Source organism: Rhagoletis zephyria, unplaced genomic scaffold, assembly GCF_001687245.7.
Source record: "Rhagoletis zephyria isolate East Lansing unplaced genomic scaffold, Rhagoletis_zephyria_1.1 Rzeph_scaffold_00585, whole genome shotgun sequence".
Lineage (NCBI taxonomy): Eukaryota > Metazoa > Arthropoda > Insecta > Diptera > Tephritidae > Rhagoletis > Rhagoletis zephyria.
This window is the reverse complement of record NW_016157669.1, coordinates 143,421-151,512: the sequence shown is the minus strand read 5'-3', so window position 1 is coordinate 151,512 and position 8,092 is coordinate 143,421.

Here is an 8,092-nt window from a genome sequence, read left to right as displayed (position 1 = left end):
TTCTAGAAATTTGTATGCCAAAGTGTGTGTTGCCTTGTAGCGAATCATACCACATGAGTGTGGCAGTAGTAGGCCACCCGCTTCGTACCACTTTTGTCCACACTGGTAGTGCCACCCACAAGCCTAAACCCCAGCACACTTTCAAGGAGTAACGCCTCACGCGCTTGTGCTGTGTCTACCTCCTTATCGTTGCTTTACTCGGTCGGGTTTTTTTTTTTCGTTGGTCTTTTGCACTATGCCTTGCTGCTCATTTAACGTACTAAACTTACTCAACTTTGGAGGATAATTGCAAGCTCCGCTTCGCCACCGAGGCTGTAGGCAAGTCAAGGCAAGGCAGGGAGACTGAGGGACAAGTTGAAGGCGGAGGTAGCGAAGCTGCTGAAAAATGCGCAATTCGTATTTCCATTTTGGCGGTAGTAAAAGCAGCAACAACAAAATTAAAAACAACAACAACACCAAGGTGGCATTGTCGAGTACGCGAACGACGACGACTGTCGGCTCTTATCTTAATGAGTTTTTATGCATCTAATTAAATAAATTGCGCTATCCGCTCATAGTCTCTCCCGAGCCCCCACCATCCTCCTTCCGCTGCCTTACACAACTGGTATGTTCAACACTCAGCAGCTCTTACGGTGGCTTTTTTTTCGTCGAATTGAGTGACTGTTTGTAAGTTCACCATTGCCAGTGCTTGCCACACGCCGTCGCATACCACACATGCTTCGCTACGAAAATTCGAGTTGTGTTTGGGGTTTACTTGCGTCTTTATTTTCCTTGTAGGCACGTACGTGCATCTGATTTAGCTAGGCTACGCTCGACCAGCGAAAAACGTATGCTGCTTACACATATGTATATGCCACATGGCGCCATGATGCAACTAGGGGGGAAGGGATGGGGGGGGGGATGCGCAAAGGCATAGCAAAACAATTAAGCTCCTCCTTACTCTTTCGCGCTCATTTCTAGCTCACCTCGCATTGCACAAAAGTGCGAAACTGCACGCCAAATGCAAGCTGACATGGTGAATGCAGTCATAGCAAAACAGAAATTATGCAATACTTGCACTTACACATACACACACACACCCGCCTACAAAAACGTGCAGCAAAAAGATTAAGCTGTACTAGAAAAGTGCAAAAAAAAAAGTATTCTAACTCACGCATAGCCTTGCCTCCTTCGCATTACTTTGCTTTTGCTGCTGAAAATCCGTCACTTTTCTTTATGAACATTTTGCATTTTTGGCTTGTGTATGCCAGCCAGCATCGTTTTAACAATACCAGCCGGTTAATGGCGCGTTTTAATTATGCAAAGTGCAATCGAGTTCAATTGCAAGTGAAATTAACGAGTAATGCAAGATGCCAGATGCCAGATGCAAAGCTAAAGCAACAAGGCGCCAGCGATAGGAGAGGGTCGCTCGATGGGTGGGTGGGTCGGCCGGTTGTTTGTGAGTAAGCGAAAGAATGTCATTTAGGCTTTCTTATGAATATTCAGTGCGAAAATAAGCAACTTGTGAAAACAATCAACAAATGGCTTGTTTGTTCGTTTGTTTTTTTTTAGCGCCTGGAAAGGGGAAATAGCTTTAAATTAAATAATTAAAAATTGTAAAAACTAGCAGATAAAGGTTCAGAAATATGTGATTTAATAGCACTAGCACAGGCTTCTATGAGCTATAAACCGATTTAGATGAATTTTTGAGGCCTCTAAGGAATTAGCATTAATTTGCCATCCCTGTGGTGGCGTTTTTTGCATCGATGTCAATTATCGCTTACTGTGTGGCCACTCGACTCTCATACATGCTCCCAGAGAGCACTCTTCAACAAAGCGACTCGACTCTCATACATGCTCCCAGAGAGCACTCTTCAACAAAGCGACATATGCGAGCAGTGGAACAACATTTACCACTCGTTAAGTGCCGCCGCCGGAGAAGTAGACGGATTTCAGCGGGCCCGAAAGAGAAACTAATGTGATGAGGAGTGTCAAGAAGGTACAGGGAAAAAAGCTGCCACCTACAGGACCACGCTGCGGTCGACCGCGGTCGGGCGCAATGCGAGCTAAGCGAGACGTATTTGCCGCGATAAGAAGAGAGAGGCCGAAGTACGTGAGTGCGAAGAGTTTGAAGGCACGCGAGAAAAGGGTCGACACTCACCATGTATTATTCGACTTCAAAGCCGCTTTAGACAGCACTAAAAGGTGATGCCTAAGTATACGCCACGATGTCTGAATTTCGTATCCCCGCGAAACTAATACGGCTATGTGAAATGAGCAATACCGCCAGCTCCGTCAGAAATGGGAAGGGCCTCTCCGAGCCGTTTGATACGAAACTTGGTTTCAGAAAGTTTACTCCATGTCACGTGATTTCTTTAATCAGATGTTCGAGTAGATGATGGGTGCCGCAGAACTGAACAAGAGCGTGCAATCGCTATCGTATGCCGAACATATCGAAATCATCGGTAAAAACAAGGACTGCCGAAATAAGATGAGTTAAAAGCGAATGGATCTGGAGGCGACCGAGGACAAAAAAAAAGAAGAAGAATACGCCTCATTATTTCGATTAAGAAAAAGACAAAGTCGGATGCGATGGGAATACGAAGTCGAAGAGGAATGCGAAGACAAAGACTAAGTCGAGTACGACGACCAAAATGAAGGCGAATTCAGAGACGAATACCAAGCGAGGGCGAATCGGGATATATACCCGAAGACGAGTGGGAACACGAATATGAATACGAGGACTAATACGAAGACAGGACGAATACGAAGGCGAACTCGAAGACGAAAACGATGACGTACCCGAAGACCATTACGGAGACGAGGACTTACACGAACACGAATTCGAACACGTAGATGAAGACGATGTCGAGTACGAATACGAAGACGAAGACCGATACCATGATCATTGCCATTACCATTATCATTACCATTACCATGAACATTACCATTATCTGACACAGCCATTACCATTACAATTACCATTACCACTATGATTACGTACGTGGATCAAACACAGCCCGCAGGTGAAGACGATGGCCAAGATGAAGTGATTGTAAGTGGTTTTTCGTCGAGATTCCTCGGATCGATTTGGTAACGTAGAACTAAACATCGTGAAGTCTCGGTCTGAAGGTCAATGAACTTGTTGTTTGTCGGAACATTGGACTGAGTATAATAACGGACTTGGATAAAGGGTATTGATTTGAGGGAATCAGAAAACAACGTTAATTGAGCCCCAGAAGAATACGAATATTTTTAAACGAAAGCTTTCCAGTAACTTTAATTAATCAAAGATATATTGTAAGGTATTGAAAACGTAACTCAGTACTTCTCAGTATATTCCACCTCAAACAGGTAAAGGCAAGAAAAACAGGCAAGGACTTCATTTATTCTCCCTTCTAGTTTTTATTCACTTTTCAGAGACGATCTCATGTATTCGTTCATTCTTAATTTTTATGGTATTATTGGCATAGACACTTGACATTTTAACACCATCCATTCTAATGTAATTATTAGGGCAATTGGACCATTTTAATTAAACCAGGCTCTCATCCCTTTTCTGTTATTTTTATTAGGTCTTTTTGATTTTCAAACATCGAATAACCGGCATTATTTCCTTTTAGTTATTTATTTCATTCACAATTGTGAACAATCGAACACCCGCTTGCCAGTACTTCAGTATCAACTCAACTGAAATCCAAAAAAATTAACCGCAGATGATTTCAATTGTTAACAACTTATATCGATACCGCAATTCTATAAAATTGGTAAGATTCTAAAAAAGATTAACTTGCAAAATGACTAGCGATCTCAATCATAAATACCTTACTCTTGAAATAACTAGCAAATCGTAAGTCCAGCTCATGATTCAATAATACAAGGTTAGATAATTATTGACAGCTGCGGTTTGACACTCCCTTACAAAAGGTTGCATTTACGAAGGACGGAGAAAGGGGAATAATGAAATCTCGTGTTGCGAAAATGGTAGTAGAAAAGTACGCAAAGTAGGCAATTAGTAGTCAAATTCCTTTTGTAAATTCTAATGTATTTGCAGGAAATCTGGCATTTTAAACGAAATGTTGAACGTAATATTGATATATCTACGCGAATTACGTAATTTATGTGCTATTTAGCTGTATAAAAACTGCAAAATGACTCAAAATTAAAATAAGACTACTATGAGATTGATGTAAACATCCTATTTAAAAACAGTTTATGTTTTCATCAGTTAAATATGCTTCATATGCATACACAAATAAACATATTGCACAAAAGCTTATACTTCTATTTCACACCAAAGGTACACTGTTTCCATGTAAATTTGCAAAGAAGCAACACGGTGCCACTGCTAAGGGAGCGGTGCGAGAGAGACAACTGTCAGTTTATCGAACCTTGTATTATTGAATCATGTGTGCAGCTGTTCAAAACATTGGACGCTTATGTCCAAACAGCGATTAATGTCAATGAGGGTAAATGAATAATTTCATTTTCGAGCTGCACTGTGGTTTTTTTTTATTGCTGACATACGTATTTTCTCACATCTATATAAGTAAGAACACACCCTCATTGTGTGTATGTGAGGCAATTGGTATTATTTCTAATTTTATTATTTGTGAACTTTGATCGATCGCCACCCTGTATTATATTGGTAGCAACCCAGTAGTAATGAGGATTCGAATACTTCTCAAAAATAACCAAAACGTGCTTCTATTTATTTTTAATGAACAGTAAAATATTTTATGGCTAAGATCTTGTAGGGTTCGGAGGCTCTGTTATGTTCATGATAACTAGGCTTGTCTCCAGACGCATAGATCAAATAGGCTCACTCCAAGTAGCTCTTTATCTACTCATATCTTCGCCAGGGATAGAAGACAATGGCTTAAAAAAGGGCCTTGTGAACTTTTATGGCAACTTTATAGTGCGCTCAAATCTGGTTGGCGTTGGCATCACTTCCCTGTCGCTTGCGTCAGAATGAATGAATGACCTTCGAACTTCGACTCGTCCTGGACCTCTGAAATGAACGAAAATGTTTTTATTGGAAACCGAAAATATCTTTTGGTACTATTACCGACTTCCGGTTTCGCCCATTTGTGGGTTAAACTGTCGAAAAGTCCTTTCTTTGTATCCCACATTTGGACTCTTCGAACAAAAATACATAACTTTTGTTGGAAACTTTTTTCTGGTACGGACTTTCAGTTAAAAGAACAGACTTCTGGTCTATTTCTCCCACTTCTGGTCGAAACCGAAAGACAGTAATAGTACCAAACGATAGAGCATCCTCGACATGGGGATTTATATTTTCTCAGTTAAAAAAAAAAAAAAAATCGTTCATTTTAGAAGTCTAGGACGAGTTGAAGTTCGAAGGTCATTTAGGGTTTGAAAAAGGCCCTTCCGAGAAAAAAGTTTCAAACAAAGGTTATTTGTTTTTTTTTTCTCAAATCCAGAACTCGGTAATATCACCAAAAGATAGAGCATCACCGTTTTGTTAGGTCATATTTTCAATAAAAAATTCTTCCCCCCATTTTAGAGGAGATGGACGGGTGGTCTAGGGCACCCTGTATCCGAACTTCATCGGGTGCTCCTCATTGTTTATGCAACTGGAGCATTTCTCGTAATAAACCACGTACAGCGAGCACGCATACGCACTTGTATCGCATTTCTCGCCCTAACCTTTCTCTCCGAAATCTCGTATTAGGACTACTCGGCATGTGCGGTCTCGGACTTTTCTGACATCAAAACCGTAGTCGCGATAATGAATCGAATCTTTCGCGAGGTGGGTCTGTTATTAAACACCAAACACTATGGATCCTAATGCGGACTGTCGTACGTATCCCTGCACATTAGATGACCTGCATCACATCATTGTGGTTGCTGCGGCCGACCGTTTTTTCACCTAACCTCTTCCATTTGGTGCCCGAAAGGTTCTGGGTTTGAAGGAGACCAAAGAACAGCATTGTGTAAGAAATTCGAAAAACTTATACTCGGATCCCGGCATTCGTAAAAATGCCGCCCACTGTTACATCGCTTAAATCAGTCTCAACATTTTATCTTCTGTCGTCGCTGGATCGGTCCAGGGGAAGTCTGTCACATCCAGTGCCAACAGCAGCAGACCTATTGTGTCAGCCGTCAACATTCAGGGCAGCTGCGAGCAGCTCTAAAGCTGGTACTGGCGCCCTAAAGTCCTACAAGGGCAAAATGGCTTTGGACCATAAACCCTCCAAGCGCCCTAAGCCGGCCGGTAGTAGGTCTCGTTCACGTCCACGTGGTAGAGGTACTAAAACAGTCTTCCTCATCGACAGGACAAAACGGGTTCGCAAAATTACTGAAGAAAATCAGCAGCAATCCTGTGCCCGATAATTTCAAGGATGTGGTTGGGTCTAATTCTCTTAACACATTTTCCTGTGTTACCCAATGAGACGATAACCTTCAAATAAAATAGTTTAAAACTAGTTCCTTTCTAGACACTCGCCCACTTACAAGCGAGCATGCCCACATTAGCCTATGGGCTGTTGAAGGCGGTCGCCGACGGTTGCGCCGACATGATTGACATGTCGTTGACTTGCCGTCAATTAAGCTGCGACATGCATGCGCAACAGACCATCCGACAAGGCGAGCGAGTATACGCGCTTAACTAATCCCAATCGCGCACGGCTGGCTGGCTGACTGGCTGGCTGATGTGACCCGCGCGAATGGCCGCCTGGCTTAGCTGAAGTTGAAAGTTACGCCTCGCACAGATTTAATGAAGCCAAAGTGGATTTTAATTTTATTTGATTTGATTTGATTGCCCGTTGCGCTTCATTTGTTGCCAGCGAGTTGCGGCTGTGCGCAAGTGAGGGGTGGTGGTGCATACCACAGGGTACCTCAAGCGTTTGTGCGCGCAAGCGGTAGGCAGGGTTGCGGCGAGTGCGCGCTACTGATTGGGTTGAATGTTTACAACAATTTGTGGCACAAACATACATACATACTTACATATGCGTACGCAGTCAAGCGACTGTGACCCTTTTACACCGCCGCAACAATCCAAACAGCTTGACGATCAGCCGGCAAGGTGGGCGCGTTCATTCACTCTAATTTTTTTTTTGGCAAACCCTTGCAAAACGGCAACAACAACAACACGAAAAAAGGTGGAAACACGAAAATCGCTCGTTGGCGGCAGCTGTGTGCGAGACACTAAAGGCTCTGTTATGCATACTTGGCATTGCATGCACTGCTATACCATTTTTACGTAGAAATCAAAAACCAACAGACTTTTACGTATGTAATACTGTGCGTTGGGTAACCGCTTACACGCGAAGCTCATTTAACAGATTCCTTATGTGACAACTCTCAAGCAATGCCAAGTATGCATAACAGAGCCTTAATGCGCCGCACATTAACGGACAGACGGATTTCCGGTGGTGCGTCGTCAACGCAGTTGCCGTGCCAAACAACGCTGAACTACGGTACAGTTAATGTGCGTTCTACCGGCGATGTTTTGAGCGCTGAAGCTGCTGGCTGCTGGCTGCTGGCTGCTGCTGAAAATTGAGGGCGAGTTGCGTGCCGCATACATTGTATGTATGTATGTAGAAAGCTGCTGCTGATGTGGTCCAGCCGCTCGCACACGCTCACTCTCAAGTTCTGAACACATTGAAAACGACGAGCTACGGACCACAGCTTCCAGTTTGTCATCTTCATTATCTAAACGCTTTGTCGATGGCGACATGATTTCTTTGAACGCGGCAGCGACATCATTAATTTGTATCAGTTTGACATAAAAGAAGAGGAAGAACCTTATCTGTCGCCAGAAAAATAGAAATAGATCTAATCTGGCCACAACCACAGCCGTCGCGTAGCCCGGTCGTCGCCAAAATAATTATCTACATAAGAGTACGTGTTAAAATAATTTGACAGCTGTGGTTTGTAGCTCGTCGTTTTCATTGTGTTCGGGCTATCAGGCTCATGTTCCCACGCCTGTCGCCTGCCGCTGACGTGCACGTCACACAAGTTACGCCTCAGCAATTACGCCTGGGCCGCAATTAGAGTGACTGCCACCGTTATGGCAACCACTGCAGCCACCATTACACAACCACCACCACCAGCACCACCTTCTTCAACAAAAAAAAAAAAAAAAAAA